Consider the following 21,524-nt stretch of genomic DNA (forward strand, 5'->3'; position numbering starts at 1 on the left):
CTGCATGTGGCTCGGGAATGAAAGTTAGGGCATGTTCAGGAAGAAGGGAAGCGGTGAACCACAACCCTGCCGGTCCCTGAATGTTTACCTTAGCTCTGAAACACAGGTACAGGTCCCAGACGCCTTGGCCTGTGCTTTTTCTGTCTCTCCAAACTGAGAAAGGATAAATGGGGGGCGGTGCCACACAAAAGCAAAGGAAATATCTGTCGTTTAAAATCATGTTCTCAGGGTCGCCAGGGGGCTCTGTAATATTTAGACAGGGGCGGTCCCAGATTTCGGAGGTGAAAGCTTTCTTGACACCAAAACGTCAGCTCAGATATGTAAATATCACATTGAGGAAGTGCACGGGAATTTTCACATCATTTTAGGCCGGCTTGGAAAAGTGTTTCTTGGTATCTTGGTGGGAGAGTCCGATTGCAGGACTCAGTGTTGTGGCTGCAGGGAAGGAAGGAAGTCTTCATAGGGGTCAGATGAAAATAAATACATGTTTAAAATGTCGCAATAATCATGCCAGGGGTGGCGAGGGGTCAAGGTTTTATCTCTAGAATTCACTAAACTCCCTGTTTGTTCATTGTTCATGTTGTGACAAGGATTTTAAGACAAAGAACATGTAAAATGCCTTTTAAAGGGTTTTGTGTACAAGTGTATTCTTTCCAAATGCATACTAAGAGGAAAATACTCTTTTCTGCTTTTCTTCTCCTTTGGTTTTGAATTGACACAGTAAAAGGCTGCAGAAAACTCTGCTCTCATACCTACTCCTAATGAATCAGCTATAATGAATCACAAAAACAACATTGTTAACTAGTTGTCCTGCAAAGATCCTATATTTGAAAAAGACTTTACATTTACAACAAAAATATAAATACTCGGTATTTGAACATTAATGCTTTGTTATTGTTACATTATTGAAAAAACACACTGGAGTAACTAGTACAAGTGTGCGCCCATACATAGTCTCATCTTATTGAGTGGTTTCACAAAGGCATGAATCATGCCATCTGGAGCAACTACGTATACATATCGTCTACGTATACATATTTGCCTGAGTCTTTTTTTTTTTTTTTTGGCCCTAATCAACTCCTCATTCAACATATTACTTAGTTGTTTGTGTTTTCTGAAAAACTTGACTTGGCCGATTATTTTAAGAAGGGGGCAATATACAGACATGTAGACATACACGGTCTCAGCTTATATAGCGCTTTCACACTGCATTTTCAAAGCTTTACACTAGATTACCAGGCCTTTGGGAACATTGGGTGTTAACCGACATGAAGTTTGTTTAGTAAATTCTACAAAAATAACATCCATATGTAATTGTATCTAACAAACACACACGATCTACTTTTCCTGTCTAGGTGTCTGTAAGCCGGCGCTGCACATAAGATGATGGCGATACATTTGCTGTCCTCAAACCAACCCCACATAGTCACTTTCCAAAACCTACATTAAAACCACATCTGAAAGCTATTTATATCCATGCGCTTTTCAAGCGACCCCAGCTGATGTAAATGGGTTTGGCAGCTTCATGGGTTCATAAACTTGCTCGCTGTGGTTTCAATGTTGTCTCTCAGCGCTTTCCTTTTCTTCCACGTCACGCTCCGACACAAATTTTATTTGCACGTAATTCCACGTTTTATTCTTAAAAGTGCTACTTGCGTCCCTTTCCTATGTGTAGTCTCTCCCCGAGCCGGTCGCCCGGGCAGGTGTTAGCAGGTGATATTTGGCTGACGAGGACTTTCCTCCACGGGGGGATGTCGGTTTGGCTAATGATCGTTTACAGTGTCCACTGGGGAAAGCCACGTGCGCCACTTTAAAGACTTTCAGTGACTTCTGAGATGATGGGTCAGCACTTTTTTTTTTCCAGGCACAGGATTATCCCCGTATACACCCTCTCCCAGATGCTCTCTTTCTCTCTGTGGCTAACACTGGCCACATTGCCAGTGGCCGCTGTGCTGCAGCTTGAATATGTCTTAACATTTCAAGGCGACTTCCACGCCCTGGTGTTTAAAATTGCAAAATTACTGAGTGTAAGGAATTCCAATCATCGCTTTTCTTTTTTTTTTTTTTGGCTTAATCAAGAGGTGTTCAACTCTTTGAGAGGAAGCCGGCGTCGAGATGATGCTTTGAGCGGTTCCTCGTTTCCTAAAAACAATACGCATTCCTTCGACTGCGACACCGGTAGTTAGCCCCACTGCGGTTGTTGTGCCTTCTCACTGTAAATAGCCCTCTCTAAATGTAGGAGCGACGTTCACCTCCCAGGATCTATAAAAACCACAGGATTGACAGGAACGTGGCGTGCGTTGGATAAATGTACGCGTATGTTCTTGCAGCTTTGGGAGTTTATTCCAAGTCAGTATGAGATAGAAACACTTGGAGACGAAACTGCTTATGAAGACGAGTCCTCTCACAGTTAGCCTGTAATCATTATGTATGCGGTCACTGTATGTGGGTCACTGAGGCAACCGGAGCATTAAACCATCTGCACAAGTGATCAGCCCTCTTTGCCTCACGTACCCATTAATTCACCCTCCGAGGCTTTCAAGTGCATCGAAAAAACAAAGCTCGCGTTCACTCCAATTTGCTCATTTGGTGATATGAAATGGCAATAAGACCTACAGCAGAGCCGCTCCGGACACGGTGAAATACTTTCCCAGATTCTCAGCGACGTCTCCCATGTTATTAATTGCTGACAAGCTCAAGGACGGAGGCCGGTCAGAATGTCGGCTGTTTTGCGCCAGTGAGAATTCGTGCACAGGTGATTTCGGACTGCCTCCAAAAACTGCCTTCCAACAATCATCCCTGCAGCTGTCTGTGGAACGGCAGCTACAGTTCCTCTGCATCCAGCAAACAAGCTTACCTACCATTAATGTCAACATATATCCTCTCCGCTTTTAGAGATCAGCCCTGGTATTTTTTGTCTCCTTGAGACGTCACACAATGCAAACAAAGAAATACCACTGGATATGGTGGGGACAGTGATGCACAGTATGCTAACGGGCAGCCTGAAAGAAGACATCATGGCATCTGTATAACTTGGGTTGTACAATTCTCTGTCCACACGCTGCCATCTACTGCGCTGCCTCTTTCCGTTGTTGTCTGAAACCAAACTCAAAATTTGGAATTGAACTCTGTACTGCTCTTTAGTGCAGTTCAACTTTTTTTGTGCCACAGAGTGTTTTCATGACATCCAACTTTCCACAGATGTATTTCATGTAAGTGTAACCACTAGACCTTACACTATGCACTCTTGACCCGTCTGATGTCTCATTATTGGCCTCGTTCTCCCGTTTGAAATACGTTCTCCAGTGACAATTATTTGCGGGTCATAGCGAGGATTAGCTTGCCAACTTACCGACGCATGGAAAAAAAACCTTACGACTGAGACAAGCGCCTGGGTGAGGTGCAGGTGTCAATACCTTGACTTGCGAGTTTAATTTGTTACGTGACCGAGCCCGTAACTCAATTTGCTTGTAAATCAAGTTAAATTTCCCCATTAAAATGAACTGAAACGCTATTAATCTGCTCCATCCCCTGGTTTTCTTATGTGTTTTCAAATAATAAAAATGTACTTCATAAAAGATGATTAATGTTTAAAAAAAATAAAAAAAATAATGACAGATAATGTGAGCAAATAAACTGGTTTTGAATATTGGACATTGATGACGGCGGCCAATCTCAGCTCCTATCAATATGCAAATAAACAAAAAATTAACTGAGTGACAGCACGTATCTCAGGAAACCTCATAAGGGAAACTTTATTCTTTCCTTGAAGCCCAGTGTTTGGGGATCGCCACTCTGGTGGATCTATTTAACAGCCATGGTGATTTAAAACACACATGAGAAGTAAGTGGGCAGTGACATTTGACAAAGTTTGAAATTGAAGTACTTGTTTATGTACATACCGTGAGCATAAATGAGTGTGAAAGCACTATATGGAGACCATTTATAATGTGTTATAGTGAGCCTGATTGCTCGAACAGCCATTCAAAGAACAGAGGGAAAATCTATTTTCCTCCAAAAGCCATAAAAGTACAGTACGATATGGGTAATTACAAAATATCGATACAATACCGTGTAAGTTGGAGATACTTTCTGGCAATGACCGATAGTGGTCTTTATGTAATGGAAAGTGTCGTCAGCACAACAGGCATCGGCAACTTGAAGTGGACATAATCTGAGTGAAAAAGTTTGAGCAAAGAAAAATGTCACAGCTGTTTAACTGTGATCATTGATTGATTTGTTGAATATGATCTTAATTCCAATCCGTCTATCGTTTTTCACCCAAAACACATGTGGAAGCGGGTTTGAAATATTCCATAATTAGCCTTAAAGAGGTTAAAAAAAACACACACACGCTCACTAAAATGACCATACTGCCCAAGTGTTCCCAAGTCCTCCTAAATAAAACAGACAGCATCTCGGAAAGAACGTGTTCTCTCTTTATTTTGGAATAATAGAATTCAAGCGTTGGCCGTGTTGTGATTGGAAAGTCGACTGCTTGGCTGCCAGGCGTCCCAGAGACCCGACTGAAACGGCCGTCATCAAAACACCCAAACCCTGATTAATTCCCGATGAGCTCTATGGCACTCAGCATGGCAGCCATTGCCACCTCTTTAAGAAGATGTGTGAGAATACATACATATTTATACACACACACACACACACACACACACACACACACACAAATATATATATGTATATATATATATATATATATATATATATATAATTTAGAGGTTCATTCATACCTATCTCTCATATATATATATATATATATAGATGAATATAAGATGAATATATATATATATATATATATATGTGTAGAGAGAGAGATAGGTGTGAATGAACCTCTAAATGATGTATGAATGAGGGAGTGAATGCTGTACATATCTATATGACATGTTAATGTGAGGGTGAATGGCTGTGTGACATATGAACGAGAGGATGAATGGTTGTCTGTCTCTATATGACATGAATGAGAGTGAATGGTTGCATGTTTCTGATATATATTTTTATATTCCATCTCTCGCTCAATGACGTCCGGGATACGCTCCAGCACCCCTGCAACGCTGCCAGCAGGATGGTGGTTTGAATGATGAATGAATGAGTATATATTCCAAGCAGAGCCAAATACACTCCTATCCCTGTTGATAATCATGCACTCCTGTTGTAAAGAACTATGCATTCCCTTCATTCGGCGCTTGGCCCAGTCATGCAGCCTGTTCACAAGCACATTTTTCCGACATATCTCCAGGTCACACGTCCTCACATACTTATAAACCGGCAGCTTCGTATATTTTAGATATTTATAAATTCTCCTGACAGGCCCCTCGGAGACACTCGTTCATCATCCAACCTTTGACATCTCATCATTCCCAAAAGCGAAAGGAAGGTTTTTATTAATACAAGTACAGCGCGTCTCGACTCCCGACAGACAGACAGAGACGTGGATGTTGGAATTTTCAGAAACGATCCGGTCAACCTGAACTGATGTGGGGATTAAAAAATTCTGACGATCCAAACAAGCAGTCTTGTATCAGACATGCAGGGAAACTATTGCCTGACCCGAGTCATATTCTCCAACGCCACTTCCAGCTCCTACCTTCTGCTCAAAGACTTAAGGTTCTGTCTGAGCTCTTCTTAACTTAAAACCCTGCTCGTGTCCATCAAGATTCTTCATTAGAACAAGTAAACTTATGTTGGGCTGACGGTATAACAGACCCCCTTTTGCAAAACTCAAGTGTGTGTGTGTGTGTGTGTGTGTGTGTGTGTGTGTGTGTGTGTGTGTGTGTGTGTGAAGCTGAAGAGGACTTTTTGCTATGATTCTTTATCTTGGGACAAACTGCAGGACAGAATTCCAAACTATTTTCCCGATGAAGCCTTCAAAGCATGTCTTATTTATCGAATGGGATGTCGCCTTGGCCAGGCCTTAGAAAAAAAAAACAAAAAAAAACGTGATGACTGATGGATGTGTCATACTTTATTAAACGTCAGGTCAGGTTACTCTCAGGGATCAGAAGCAGCAGCCTCTCCGTTTAATCTCGGACAACTCGGTAAAAGCTCTCAATCAAGAATACTATGGAAAAAAGAGACTTGAGATAAATGTATATAATAATTATAATTTACAACTTATCCTTTATTCCTTTATCCTGTCCCGTGGGGAAATTTGTTCTCTGCAATTAACCCATCATGGATGAACCATGAGCAGTAGGCTACCGTCCACCAGCACCAGGGGAGCAGTGTCTTGCTCAATAACACTTCTGCACACTAGGAGGAGCCGGGAATCAAACCAGGAACGTTCAGGAAGACCATTTATCTCTGTCCTTCTCTCCCGCTCTCTCTCTTTCTATCTCAAACGGACGGTCCAGGCAGAAAGCCACCTGAGGATCTGCTCTGGGTGTCCTTGCTGCTGTCGCCAAGTCCTTGCTGATGGTGGACTGTTGGGTTCCTGTTGATCATCTCAAAGAGCGGTGGTCCAGACCTGCTCTACATGGAAATGGGTTGTGACTCGGTGCCATTCGCTGGAAATTAAATCTGACTTAAATTGACTGAAATATGGCAAAGTTGAAGAACATCCACCGGTCCTTTGATTTCGTGTCATGAACCATCACAGTCTGCGGACACGACAACAACTCCGAGGCCTGGAAATGACTCCAGACCTGGAATAAATCATTCCAGTCTGGTCCAGTAAACAAGACCTGACTTAATGGAGTTTCTGTCAGCTGTGTTGGAAAACATTACTCATGGGAATAATGTCTCGTGGCACATATTTAGAGCAGGAGGCTATTTGATGGCATGCAAGTGACGGCACTTTGGAGGAGCTTTATGAGATCATAAAAGGATCTTGTATTTTTAAATGAGGAAAGTTGTTTAAATGTGAAAAATTAGATGCTGGGCATTCATTAACGACAAATGACCTAAACGCGCAATAAAATGAGATGAGAGTGTCTCTGCATTGTTATCCCCCAGAGGTGTGCTTTGCAAGGGGAGAAAGTGTTCCCTAATTCCAGGGGATAATTCAAGAGCAGTAATAAGCAGCTTGGCGAGGGCCACCTGTGTATTCTGGATGTCCCGCCCTCCACCTTTGCTTCGTGCACGCATCAAGGATAATGGCAGCCTTCACTTCCAGGCCCGGGTAACTACGGGTTACCTAGCCAGCCCGGCCTGCCAAGCCCATAATGAGCCAGTGTATCGCCGAGCCTGATCGCTCCCGTCCGCGGTACAGATGGGAGTTCACCTTTTTATCACTGCATCATTACCTTCTCATTACGGCCCGGCGAGCTATTTTCATGATGCATGTTTTTTTCTTTCGCGATGCACCTGCAAGAGTGTGTGTGCCCCCTTCCCCCCTCCCTGTACTTGCTGTTCGTGGGACGCGCAAAGCCCAAAAAAGGCCCCAGAGCCAGATCTAATAAAGACTTCAATGTGGTGTGCGCATGTGTTTGTCGGTGCCTTAATAAACATGTTCCGACGGGTTTCTCACCCTATGGAATGCGATAATTCACAATTCTACGCCGGTGATGTCACGCAAATATCCTGTTAGTGGGATTTTTAAAATGTAAGTGTTTCAATTGTGTAGTTTTTAACGAACATATTGAAGTGTTTCAGGGACGGTAGGTGGGCCCTGGCTCGCTGACGATGTACCTTTTCAGGAAAAGTATAGAGCCAAGCAACTGTTACATAACAAAGGAAACCTTCTAAACTTTCTTTTCCACTGGCCGGGTTTCAAAGTCGCTCAGCTCCCGCTGGCTCTCCGCAAGGTACGCCGGCTTCATTACTTGTCTGAAAAACTGCCCATAATGGAACTGTGAAAACTCGGTGCCAGTTTCTCCCCCCTGGCTTTGTTAGTGCATTCGGACAAGCAAAGGGACCCATTTTTTTTTCTTTTTGGAACTCAAATCACATCGCTATGCTAAGAGTGATAAATGAAAAGGTCACAATGACTAGAGCAAGGAGTCAGTTACAAAATTATTCAGCCATCGAATCCCATAATTTTACTTTCAAGTCTGAATTTAATTCAGAGCGGAGAAATTCAAAACTGCGAACAAGGAATATGTATCAAAAAATAAAAATCCCTTCCTTCATTCATTCATTATCCAGACCCCTCGTCCCACACTTAGGGGTGCAAGTGGATCACAAAGCTACATTTAAAGAGATTGAAGCATTCACCCTCTTATTTAGATGCCATACAGAGACACACAACAATTTACTCTCTCACTTATATGTTTTGACAATTCAGGGTCTCCAGTGAACCTCCTGCATGTTTTTGGACAACTGGAGAAAACATACATATATATATATATATATACATATATAAAACCTGAGAAACTGGAGGAGACTCCAGTTAGCAGGGCCCCCGGTCAAAATCCAATTCAGAAGCGCTAGCAACCTTGCCACGGTTTTTATAGAATCAAAATAATAACAATGATTTAAAATATATCTACATACATAATATCAATATAATATGTGATGTTCAGAATTGATTGCATCCTCCCGTTTCTGGCCCCAAAATGGTTCCCTGCCTCAAACGTCTCCAGTGTGTCTGAAAGCAGGCCGTGACTGAGTCTTAACTCCAGCTCCAGATGTATTTGAAGAAACTGTCAAACATCGCATTGCTGAAATGCCGAGTGTCTTCATTTGTGTACAACTGAGGAAAGCAAAAGTGTGTTAGCACGCTCTGATGGAAACCATCTTCAACAGACTCTCAGCAACCGGCAGTGAACGTGTCCATGTCTTCTGGTGTGCACAGTAGTTGTTTGGCACGTGTGGCTTTAAACACCATGTTTCAAGGGGAGACGTGGCTGTTTGTAGTTCCCTGCAGTCATTATTCGGCCGCTAACCCTAAACCTGATCTACTCTAAGATTCCAAAGAAAGGTGCGAAAGGGATCTGCCAGCGGCTGCAGTTTGGTCGTTGACATCTGTACGCTAATTGCAAACACTGTTTTCAAACATCTGCTGGAAACGTCTGTGCGGGAGGAGTTAAATGGCTGACCCCCTGACTTTTAAGAGGAGGCTGCTTTTCAAAAAACATTTGCTTTGTCATCTGTTGTCTGAACTTAGATGTTTTTCCTGTGGATTTCTGCTGCTGTTAATTCGCCAGCGGAGCCAACCATTAAAACATGTTTAAAGCCATTCCTGTCGATTCACTCGTTCCAAATAGCTATTTCTGACGGTTGATCATTCATTCAAGGTGGTCACTTGTCGATTACAGGGTCAAAAACACTACCGCACAACATAAGTCGGGTTGCAGAATACATGACAGTACAAGTAGTGTGGATAGATTGCGTGTTATTAAAATAGCTGTTAGCCTATCATCCATCCCCACTGCAGTATTGACGTGCTTGATTGACAAACAGTACAGCAAATCCAAGATCTCGATACGAATACCGTTCCACCATGACTGATAGATTTGGAAAAGTGTTAGAGGCTGGGCTACATTCAGTGCAAGATGTCATCAAAGTACGGCCAAAAATTGAGGTAATCTGAGGTCATGGCCGAAAGTGTGCACAGTTTTATTGTGCCTTCTATGATCATGCTGTTATGTAAGGGAAACAATACATACACGCACGCGCATACACACTCACACACACATTGCTGATAAATCATTTGGACTTTGTCATTTTATGAGTAGCTTGCAAACCAAAAAAGTATGGAGAGGATCTAGGGATCATGTAGAGGTACGTAATATAGAGACGTGCGACCAGCCATCCTCTCATTCACACATTATATAGAAATATACAACCTTTAACCCTCTCATTCTTACATCTGGGTAATTTAGGGTCTTCAATGAACCTCCTGCATGATTTTTGACTGTGGGATGTAACTCAGGACACCCACGCATCATGGAGACCTCACACAGAAAGACTCCCAGTCAGAATCCAGCTGAGGGCCTTCTTGTGCCAAATGCCACCAACTGACTGTTATGTAGCAGCTCATTATTTTGAAATTAATACTGTTTTATTTGTGGTAATTCTGTCCTCGTTCTTGTCACTCCGCAGGTTTTCTGCTTATTTGCCTTTCCCCTGGAATGATTTGCGCAGACAAGAGCAGGATCTGCTCAAAGCCATACCTCACCTGTCATCTGGCTTGGCCAGGTGAGCCTACAGTAACGAGGTGATAACATCGTTGGTATCCAGCTATTAACTTCTGCGTGGGGGGAACATATTTCAGGGTCGAGTTCAGATGCTACTGAAAGGAAATCCACCACGAGGCAGCTTTTGTTTCGCCCTGCAGTGATGTTGGCCCTCCTCACACACTTCGGAGTTCAGGAGAGGTCAAAGGAAAAGACGCGAGCTGTCTAGGATGATTGCTTACAGATGCGTCGCCTTATTCGAGATAAAACATTTTTTTAAAAACAAAACCATAGCGTACGGTCTCCCTTTCAACATGTCCCCACAGGGTTGCGCTTTTGATTGCAAAAACCAGACAGGCATTTAAAGTGCAGTTTGGCTGTGCCAGCTTCTCTAAATCCCCTTTACAACTCTGCTTTGCATTGAGAATAAAAGAAAGAAAGGAAAAAAAAAAAAAAAAAAAAAAACAACCGCCACGGCTCCGACTCGCTCTCCAGCCTTTTAAAGTTCCCAACAGATGGAAGAGATAAAACAACCTCACACTGAGTGTAATCTTTACTCATCTTTTACTTTCCTCTCTTCTGATGGCACATCTGAATCACATAGCCGAGATCCGGAGCATTAATCGAGCATTCAGAGACGTCCAAACCTCGTCTGGAAATATGTGTGGCCGCTGCCTTAAATAATCTCGGGATGAAGCATAAATACCGGCAAAAAAACAAAAAACAAAAACGTCCTTCCGTGAGCAGGATTAGCTGCCAATCTGGCGTTTGAGACAGAGATAGTTCTCCGAGCCTTGGCTTTGTCAGTCATTTGGATCACAAGGGAGATCCAGGGGCGATCGAAGTAAACAGCTGGTGAAAGGCCGGAGCAAGACCCCGAGGCTGCGCTCACTAAGTGCTCCGTCTTTCCATTAAAAAGCCTCCCTGTATCTGGTGAAGATCAACTTTGCTCCTGAGAGCAATTTAGAAGGTTTTACTGAACCTGGAGGCGCCAAATACAATCACTGATCCCACTGAACTTACGCGTCAATGACTCATACATCCAATACTTATCGGCATAGAATAGTCACGTCTCAGATCGAATTGGACAAAGTAAAATGAATGAATAATCATCGCTGTAATAACAATACATAAAAAGTTAAATGAAAGAAAAATGTTGGTTAGATGAAAAGAAAGGGTTGGGACTTCAATTATATCTCAATTCAAAATAGATGTTCATTCATTCATGAATTATATCAACAGGTTATCCTGCCCTCAAGGCTGCTGGAACATATCCCAGCTGTTATTGGGTGAGAGTCTGGGTTCACAGGGCCACACAAATCCAGAAAATCACATTGTATGATTCTTAAATAATTAATTTGCTTTTTATTGCATGACATAAGTATTTGATCACCTACCAACCAGTAACAATGGCGACAGACCTATTAGTTCTTCTTTAAGAAGCCCTCCTGTTCTCTACTCATTACCTGCATTAACCGCTCCAATTTGAACTTGTCGCCTGTATAAAAGACACCTGTCCACACACTCAGTCAAACAATCCAACCTCTCTACAATGACCAAGACCAGAGAGCTGTGTAAGGACATCAGGGATAAAATTGTAGACCTGCACTAAGTTGGGATGGGTTACAGGACAATGGGCAAGCAGCTTGGCGAGGAGGCAACAACTGTTGGGACCGTTATTAGAGAATGGAAGAAGTTCAAGATGACGGTCAGTCTCCCTCGGTCTGGGGCTCCATGCAAGATCTCACCTCGAGGGGCATCAATGATCATGAGGAAGGTGAGGGATCAGCCCAGAACTACATGGCTGGACCTGGTCAATGACCTGAAGAGAGCTGGGACCACAGTCCAATAGAAAATCATTCGTAACACACTACGCCGTCATGGATTAAAACCCTGCAGCGCACACAAGGTCCCCTTGCCCAAGCCAAAATGTGTCTAGGCCCGTCTGAAGTTTGCAAATGACCATCTGGATGATCCAGAGGAGGAATGGAAGACTGTCATGTGGTCTGATGAGACAAAAATAGAGGGTCTTGGTATAAACTCCACTCGTAGTGTTTGGAGGAGGAAGAAGGATGAGTACAACCCCGAGAACACCATCCCAACCATGAAGCATGGCAGTGGAAACATTATTCTTTGAGGATGCTTTTCTGCAAAGGAGACAGGACGACTGCCCAGTCTCCAGACCTGAACCCAACAGAAAATCTTTGGAGGGAACTGAAAATCCATATAGCCTAGAGACTGCCCCGAAACCTGAAGGATCTGGAGAAGATCTGTATGGAGGAGTGGGCCAAAATCCCCGTTGCAGTGTGTGCAAACCTGGTCAAGGACTACAAGACACGTCTGATCTCTGTAATTCCCAACCAAGTTTGCTTTTCTGATGAATCAAATACCTATGCAATAAAATCCAAATTAATTACTTAAAAATCATATAATGTGATAAACTGGAGAACCCGCAGGAAACCCTCAAAGAACTCGGGTAGAACTTGGAGATACCACACAGAAAGGCCTGCTGTTGGAATTGAACCAGGGACCTGTGGGGTGTAAGAGCAATTAAGTTGATATATAACAAGAAATACATAATGAAAAAGTATAAACTTTCATTTGATGTATACACATTTAACGAGTGTGTGTATTTAATTGGATTGTTTTCATGACTTGCCGGGGGGGGATCCAATTGTCAAGCATTTAGTAAAAGGTAACTCAAGAATCTCTTCTTCCCCTGAGACTGGTCCCTGAGGTTAAAGTCTCTCTCTCTATCCCGTCTCCCTGATGTTTACCCTAAAGACTGTACTAGCTCTTCTCTGAAACTCGCCCCCAAAGCGAGGCGTTCAAAGACAGCAGGTCAGCCGGGACAGACTCTGCAAGACAAAGCATTCCTACAATAGGCGGGGCTCTTGTGATCCCAGATTGGCCCAGACAGAAAACTGACCATTACAAAAAACCACCTTGTAGGTTTTTGACTTATATAAGCATGTGTGTTAGTGTGTGTGTGTGTGTGTGTGTGTGTGTTAGTGTGTTGGGAGGATGCAACGTGTCAGAGGCATCTGTCATTACTGCATTTAGCCCTGGATCATAAATGAGCCTTGAACTGTGCAGAAGAATGCTTACTTCAGGTTTTCCCCACAGCAACTGCTTTGCAGATACACGCGCACAAACACACACACACACACACACACACACACACACAAATGCAAAGAATTGAATCCAGAGCACTAATTTTGGATATAGTGCTAACGTGTGCATTTGTTGAACGGGGGTCTGAGTGTTAATATGAAAGGCGTGACAAGGCCGATGCCAGGGGGGAGGAATTTCACCTTTGCTCGAAGGGTGGTGGCAGCGCAGACGATCACCGTTGGCTAACGTGAGTGCGCCTCTAGTGCCATTCAAACCCTTTTTTCAACCCATTTTCAACAACCTGCCCCACCCCCCATTCCAGACAAACATACTTAGATGAATACAGTACAGTAGCTACACGTCTTATCAAGTGGAACGACTGTATGGGGTGCCACGGTACGAGAAATAGGTGATGTTGGGCATCGCCTCATACCCCAGTGAGAGCTCTTTAAAATCCTGGAAACCAAAAACGATGATTTGTTTGACTTGATTTTACAGTAGAAATATTTTCCTGCCAGTTAAATTAAAATGGAGCCCAGGGGAGAAGGGGTATCATCCAAGCCCGCCCTGAGCGGAGCATCACGAGCCCGACTTCGACGTCCCAGGTGTGCGGCTGACAGACATCGGCGTCGCGTCGGGGCCACAATAGGAGAGGAAACCTCAAATGCAAAAAAAGAAAAAGTTTCCACCAAGTCATAAATCTCTCGGGGAAAATAAGCCGCTGGGGAAGAATAATGATAGGCGTCCAGATCCTTTTGATATAATTCACTTTAATGACACGCAACTTTATTGTGCAGCTCCTCGACGCCGCCGCACTTATTTGTGAATGTCGGCGCAGAGCTCTCTCTCACACACACACATACACACGCACACACAAGTGCGCCATCACCGTGCTGAAAACATTAAAACTGTTACAGACTTATTAAACGTTTGCACGTTGTGGCAGGACTTTCCACCTAACAGTGAACAGCCGTGAGGTAACCGTCCTCTCGACTTAATATTGTGACATCTCTTGTCCCAAAAATAGGTCATCGGCTCCGCCGAGGTGGGCGCATTGACCTTCGTGCCCAGCACGCATGCTGTCAGTCCAACGCTGTGTCAATTAATAAATATTGCCATCACAACAAGCTACATGTCTTGCCTGCTGTTAAACTGTGAGCTTATGCAAGGCTGTTGGTTTCTTGTGCGTGCCTGTGAGAGTGTGCACGTGTGTGTGTGTGAGTGTGTGTGTAGCCCTGCAGATGTTTTCCTGAGTCCATGAGTCTCAGACCACAGCTATATAAAGACGATATAATTACTGGACTGGTCTGATGGTCTGAGCACAGCCTGCCATGCCCTCACCCTCCCTCCCTCTCACTTGCAGACAAACAAGCAGTCCGGCCCTACATGTAGGCAAAGCAGTGCTTCCAAAGCGCATCGGAAGTCTTAATTCATTCTGAATATCTAAACAAAACGATACTTTAAAAGATCCCTCAAACCCCTAATGCTTAGGCCAAGGATGGAACCGAGGCTCACGACGTGCTGTTAAAAGTTCTTAATGAGGCCGGTCTCTGCAGTCACTTCCTGCAGACCAGTGATGCGATGTTCCCACGCCGGGCCTTTGACTCAAAAGCCCCCTCAGTGGCTTTCTGTCGCCCCGAGGTGTCATTAACATCTCCTCCTGCTCCGAGCCTGGATTATCAACCCCCCTGCTAAACTTTAAAGCTGGGAGATTTCCAAAACACAGCGTGACTTCGAGGGCTCCTCTCCGCGTCCGAGGGATTTTAATGAGGGGATTTTTGGGTTTGAGCGGTTGCTGACCATTAGCTCCCAGGCAGGTCTGTTTCATACCTGGTGGACCTGCCGCTCCAGGACTCAGGATTTTTTGGGCTATCAAGCCATTAATGTGTCATTAATCAAGTAAAGCCTTAAAAGAGCAGTGTGTAGGGTATTACTCATATTTCTTTTCACCTTACTGCTTGCATTTTCACCATTCCGGGTCTTTTCTGGTTCAGCTGAAATGAAAGCACTCTCTTGTCACCCACCACGCCAGTGGCCGGCCCCTAACCCCGTCTCCGTCTGGCACGAATTGCAGTTCTTAGCTGATTGCCTTACAGATGGGGTCGGGATCCCGACTTTCATTCTTGCATTATTTTCTACTCGGTTTACTGCAAAGCCAAAGAAGAAACCGTTTCCCAGACATTTAGCATTTGACAACAGCGCATGCTTGCTGTCATGGTGACGATACGAAACCTCGCATTGTTATAGGTGCAGTTCGCCGTAGCAGTTCGTTTCGCTTTGAGCCCTGTGCTGGAAGCTGCCGTCCCATCTGAGCTTCCAGTGAAACACACATAGCCATTTGCAGCAGAGGATGACAGACGGGCAGACGGCGTTTAATTTTCCATCGTGTCTTCCAAGGCGACAAGGGCCACGGCACAGTTACTTAAACCCTGTTGATGAGGGGAGAAACAGAGATCGCACCGAGTGATTCTGAATCCGACATGCCGCTCTCAGTGGACCCGGCTGCAGACATCACTGAATCTGGCGCCTTCTTTCGGTCACTGAAGATCTGTCTGCTGCCTTTCAACCTGCACACCAGGGTACATGGCAACACTTCAGAAAGTACACTCCTTTTCTATCCTACTGACAGTCTCCATTTATTCATCCATTCATTTATAAATGTATTATGTATACTGCTTGTCCTGCAATTTTGGGTCGTGTAGGGGGGGTATCCAAGCTGTCATTGGGCAAAACGCGGAGTTTAACCTTTACCACTCCAGTCAATCACAGGAACAGTTATAGACACACAACCATTCACCCTCTCATTCACATATTAAATTGAGACATACAACCATTCATTCTCCCAATAACACATCTGTGCAATTTAGTCTTTCATTGACATCCTACATAGTTTGTAGACACTGATAGGACACCTACACAGAAAATGGTGGCTCTGTTCTGAAAGGCCAAACCAGGGACCTTCTGGCTGTGAGGCGGAATTGCTGACCACTATGCTGCCCTCTGTATGCCTTCATTATGCTATATGTTCAATAAACAACAATCGCTTGACCTACAAGTTTAATTCATTATATGAATATATATATAAAATATAATTTACGAAATAAGATGCTATCAATCTGTTCCAGACCCCCATTTTTTGTTACATGTATTTGAATGAAAAAAATCTTGACAAATAATGCATAAAAAATACACTGGTTGGTGGCAATGGCCTTGTTGCTGTCAAAAATTCGTCCCGTGTGCTCGTAACTCTGCTCGAATCACAAAGCAAAAAAATCGACTAAGTAACAGCTCATATCTCGGAAATTTCCTAAGAAGTCCATTCTGTATACCATTCTATGTGACAGTAGATGAGCAGCCCTCAGTGTGAACAAGAGGAGCTGCTCCAACTCCGTCCGGATATAAAGAGTGCTTTTCTTTCTTGCCCTGAACACGTTGACTCAGATTCGATCCGATTTGAGAATGCAACCAAAATATTTTGAAGGCTCTCATTTATCAAACACCTCTAGAGGGCTGCATCAGACCCTCTGCTCACATCCCATTCGCTCAACCCGGCCCTTCCTCTGACTGGCGCACAGAATTGACAAGGAGCCACTTCATTAACATTCTTGAATTCCACTTGGCTGTCTGACTGAGCTCTGCACGGGGAGGGTGAGCGACAACACACGTCACCTCTGTCATTAACAGCCAGCTGGGTAGTTAACACCAACTACCGCTGTTGTAACAAACCAGAAAATGCAGGAGCGATGGTGACAGACGGAATAATACCGACTGTGTGAGACGTCTCCTCTTCAGTGTTGGCCATTTCTTCAAAGGATTCAGTGACGGTAAAACAACGGCACGACGTGAGCAGCGGAATCACTTCCAGTGTCTCCTGAATGAGGAAAAATGAATTAATGAAAAGCAGCTTTTAGCACAGAACACTATGTGCTGTTTAAAAATGTTTTTTGTTCCTCATTTTTGGTACGGATGTCTTGGTTTTCATATTTAGCATTCTGTCCCTATTAGTCAGACATTCAAGCAGAACTGGAGGTCTTAAAATCTTTTTTTTTTTTTTTTTTTTTAGAATAGAGGCCACAGCAGCTGCGGATGCAACGGTTCATGGATCATCTGTGTTGGTATGACACCAGCAGAGGAAATGGTCAAAAATCCCATTTCTTTCATGCATTCATTATCTGTGCCATGGATCTTGCACCCAGGGTCGCATACAGAGAAAAACAGCCAGTCACACGTTATATAGTGATATCCACCCATTTACACGTCATATAGGCACATAAAATATTCACGCTCTCATTCACTTCCATATAGCGCCATACAAAAGTTGACTCTCATTCACACGTCATTTAGACACAAATATTGTCATACACATGTCATTTAGAAACATGCAAACATTAACTCTGTCATTCATACATGGCTGTAGTGTTCTAGTTAAACCTAGCCTAGCCAAAAAAGTTAACCCTAGTCAAAATATGAAGACCTATGTTGTCGTAGGATGAACTTTTACTTGAACCTCTTCAGGACGCGACGTGACGTGACAGGTGGTCAGAAAAATAAAAATGAATGATAAAGACGTTCAGTCATTTGCTAGAAATGAATTCACATTTCTATATGCGCCATAATCGGAAGTTAGAACTTTGATCTCGCGCATCTACGGCATGTTCGTTACTGTAAACACAGCTCTTTCCGTATTTGAAATACCGTATTAAATTATATTTTTCGACTACACTGCAGCGTTTTTTTGAACTTCAAGATTCCTAATATCATACCGACGAACTTGTACGTTGTCTCGACGATGCTTTATTGTGAATGACGAGATTTATTGACAGAAGGCGGCGTGTCTGCCTGACACACCTCGTATCGGAAACAGGTGGAAGGAACCGGCAATTGGCTAAACAGGAAATGACGTCACCGGATATCAAACTTCATAATAAAATACCTTTTCCAACAAAATTACACCGGAGCTGTTGTTAATTCATTTTTAGATCAAGCAAGAAACAGACAAATCCTTCATAAAAAGAAGTGTGCAAAAGTTGTAGACAAATGCTTTCTGAACAACACAGACTTTCAAACATTCACTCTCCCATGCATACGTCATATAGACATACAAATATTCACTCATCTTTGCAGTTTAGGGTCTCCAAAGAACCTCTTACATATTTTTGGCTTTTGGGAGGGAACCGGAGAAGCCGTAGGAAATCCACGCAGATATGGAGGACTGATGGAATTTAACCAGGGACCTTTTCGCTGTGAGGTGGAAGCAAGGCCCCCTGCACCACCTATCTGCCACCTCTGATAGAAACAACCATCTCAAAACTCCTGACCAAGGTCCAAAATTTGGTTTTGTGTGGTTGGTCAGACACTTTGGTGTGCTGTGTACATTTCAGTGATTAAATGAATATTAATACAAAAATAGAAATCTGTCGCTGCAATATTATCATGTCAATAGAACTAGACGTCCCGAGCTCAGGCACTGTAGAGAAGGCATCTGTGGAGAATGATGTCTGATGCCTTTGTTGGAAATTAGAGTTAAATACTGGGAAGCTGTCTTTACCCAAGCTCTTATTGTTGACCCGCCGCCGAGTTGTTTTTCAGCCTTTGCTCGGTAAGTGCCTTCGGCCCTCCTGGAAATTGCCAAGTGCCTCTTCTTCATGCTACAAAAAAGCCACATCGATTGGCAGCGGGCAAAGATTGAGATCAAACAAGTTTGGTGTGGGATGGAAATCATCAAAATCACTGCATTCGAAACAAACAGGAGAGGAATTGTGTTATTAGGGGAAACAGGGAGAAGGTCAAAGATCTTAGATGGTAGCGACAGAATGACAAAGATCAAAAAGCCCTCTCCCGCGGGAGGTAAACTGAGCTTCTGCTGCTCAGATCCCCGCCAGAGTAGACAGCTCTCTGACAGGGATTAGATTAGACGATCGGGGCTCGAACCCGGGGGCTCCTCGCTTCTCCACGAAGTTCTTGTAGCTCAGTGTTTGCTTTCATCCACGCCCAACTCCGGTGTCCCAGGAGCCAAACTATCACAGATTTTCTGCCGACGGTGGTGGGTGATGTTTTTGTCTCCAGGCCGGTGACACGTGAGGGCAGAAAAGAAAACATTTTCCATTCGGCTTAACGGCCCACGGGAGGGGAATTTTGGAGTTTTCCTCAAAGTTTTCTTTTTGAATATTGGGGAAAGTTAAAGGGATGGGGGGAGGGGGGGGGGGATTAGATGACATCACTGATTAAAAACTGAACATCTGTAGACCAGACGCACTTTAAATAGATACGGTGGTTACACTCTGCCCGAAGGGTATTTTTATTCACTTATAAATGATCAATTTGTCTCAGCCATTGGTGTGCAGTCCTAATAATTGCTCTTTACTTTGGAGATATTTCAGTGAAGTCCGCCGAGATGCGGCGGAGGCACCGCGACCTTGAGATGAAATAGAGTCATCTGCAGGCGATCATCTCCGCCGTCTGTTTTGAATAACACCCTTAATCATCCCAGCTCAACAATATTTATACCCGCGATGTAGAGACAGAGATGTGGATAATTCCTGGCGATAGATCGTGAGGAAGCGACGTTCGGCGCCGATTCATCGTGAAAAACGGTGAGCAGTAAAAACATCAGGGCGATGAATTAACTCTACATTATACAAGCGCGTTTTAAAATTAGACCTGATCGGGCTGGACTCTGGAAACCCGGTGACTCCCACAACAACTATCCTTGGCTCATTTAGCACTGCAGGAACTTTTTTCAGTTCCTACAACCTTTTCGGGGAACTAAGTTGTTTCTGCACGCATTTTGGACAGCATAGGCATTGGGGTGCTTGGATCTCAGGTCCTTGAACTATTGCAGCTCCAACTCCAGCGGGGTCTATTTAGGGTTTCATGGGAGCTCATGTGACATAAGTGGATGGTGATTGTTGGAAGTCATAAGCCGCACCAATTACCGGATACTTCTTCTTGACTGTGGAGGCAATTCAGAACTATCATGGTCTTGAAACAAGAAATGGACCAACAAAGTGGTCTGAGCTCTTCTGGTTTCCAGGATTTGCGGTGGTTGGTCAGAATAAGTACGGAGTCGGCTTAGAGCGGTGATCTTGGTGTTGGGGGGAAATAAAAACACTCAAATTCAAATTTGACAGTCCCTCTCCGTGTTGTCCGAATCGTCTTTCTCTTCTTTGCGGTGGCTTGTTTTTGAGTGTGTCCCTGTCACCTCAGTGGTCCCATACTGCCTAAGAAAATGCAAAATGAAGACGTTCCTCGAACGATTCCAAGCTGGATTTTTCTTGAAACGTTCCTGGTCCAACAGCGGCTGTAGTCCTCTTTGAATTTCGATTCAGGGCGATCAACAGATTATAGCGTCAGAATATCTCAAGTTGCACATTAGAAGGACAAGTCCCAGGAAATACAAGGTTTTATTGCATCGGACAGAGACCTAAAATGTTTCGAACGTGTGGCTTGTCAGTTTCAGGGTGTTTGAATATCAGGGGATATGGCAAGTGAAAAGTCTGGCTGAAAACACAAGTCAATTAAAAACAACAGAGTGAAATATATCTTTGAACAATCTCATTCAGGCCCGAGGGATGGCAACAATTATCCAAGTGAAGTCAGGGCCACATTGCGTAAGAATTTCTTGAAGGGAAAGGAAAACAATTAATGAGATGCCGGTGAATGAAGGCCACTAGAAATGGAAAACAATGATTACAAAAGGCCGCATGTACAACTCCGAAAAGAACGAGACCTGAAATTGAACCCTGATAGATGCAGCGGTGACCCACGGATTGCACGGACGCATCCATCCCATTCATCTATCTCAAGATTTGCTTTCTCGGGAACAGCGAACATCCCTACACCGTCGACAAGGGGTGAGATAGAGGTCGCTGAACAACTTCAAAAACAATAACTTTTGAACCCAATGTGAACGGTCTTCTGCCTCGACCGGTTCGGGATAGAAAGAGACAGGAAGGGACTGGCGCAACTTAATCCTAACAGTTACATGGTAGTATCTGACACAATACAACAATCGTGAGAACTTGTGAGACGCCCGAGAAGATCGATCCACGCAACCTGGGGATTCGCCAAATACGACAGCCCAGAGCGGGGGACTCACATCACCTGAGACGGCGGCGGACAGGTCAGTCCCGGGGAAGGGACGAGGACGAAACCTGAACCCAAAAGGGAGCGGCTGCCTTGACCTGAAATCGCATGGGCGAGCTTCTTCTTTTTTTCCTCTCAGAGGTGAATCAACGCCTACTTTCTCTGTATCCTCTTATCTCGCACCAACTAACCAGCTCCCGGCTACCGATGTTTATTCCTGTGTTTTTCGCCTTCCTTCTCGGTTCGATTTCT

At 43.9% G+C, this 21,524-nt stretch overlaps 1 long non-coding RNA gene across 1 annotated transcript; it reads right to left on the reverse strand.

Moving 5' to 3' along the window:
- Nucleotides 1–14,253: 14,253 nt before the first annotated feature.
- Nucleotides 14,254–17,997, reverse strand: LOC147216323 (uncharacterized). The gene is made up of 3 exons (XR_015109158.1): nucleotides 17,951–17,997; nucleotides 16,953–17,058; nucleotides 14,254–15,754 (listed from the first exon to the last, which is right to left on the reverse strand). It is a non-coding gene; the product is annotated as an uncharacterized LOC147216323 (long non-coding RNA).
- Nucleotides 17,998–21,524: the final 3,527 nt, after the last annotated feature.

Source organism: Fistularia commersonii, chromosome 30 (genome assembly GCF_037954325.1).
Source record: "Fistularia commersonii isolate RoL2024-O1a breed Wild chromosome 30, RoL_Fcom_v1.0, whole genome shotgun sequence".
Classification (NCBI taxonomy): domain Eukaryota; kingdom Metazoa; phylum Chordata; class Actinopteri; order Syngnathiformes; family Fistulariidae; genus Fistularia; species Fistularia commersonii.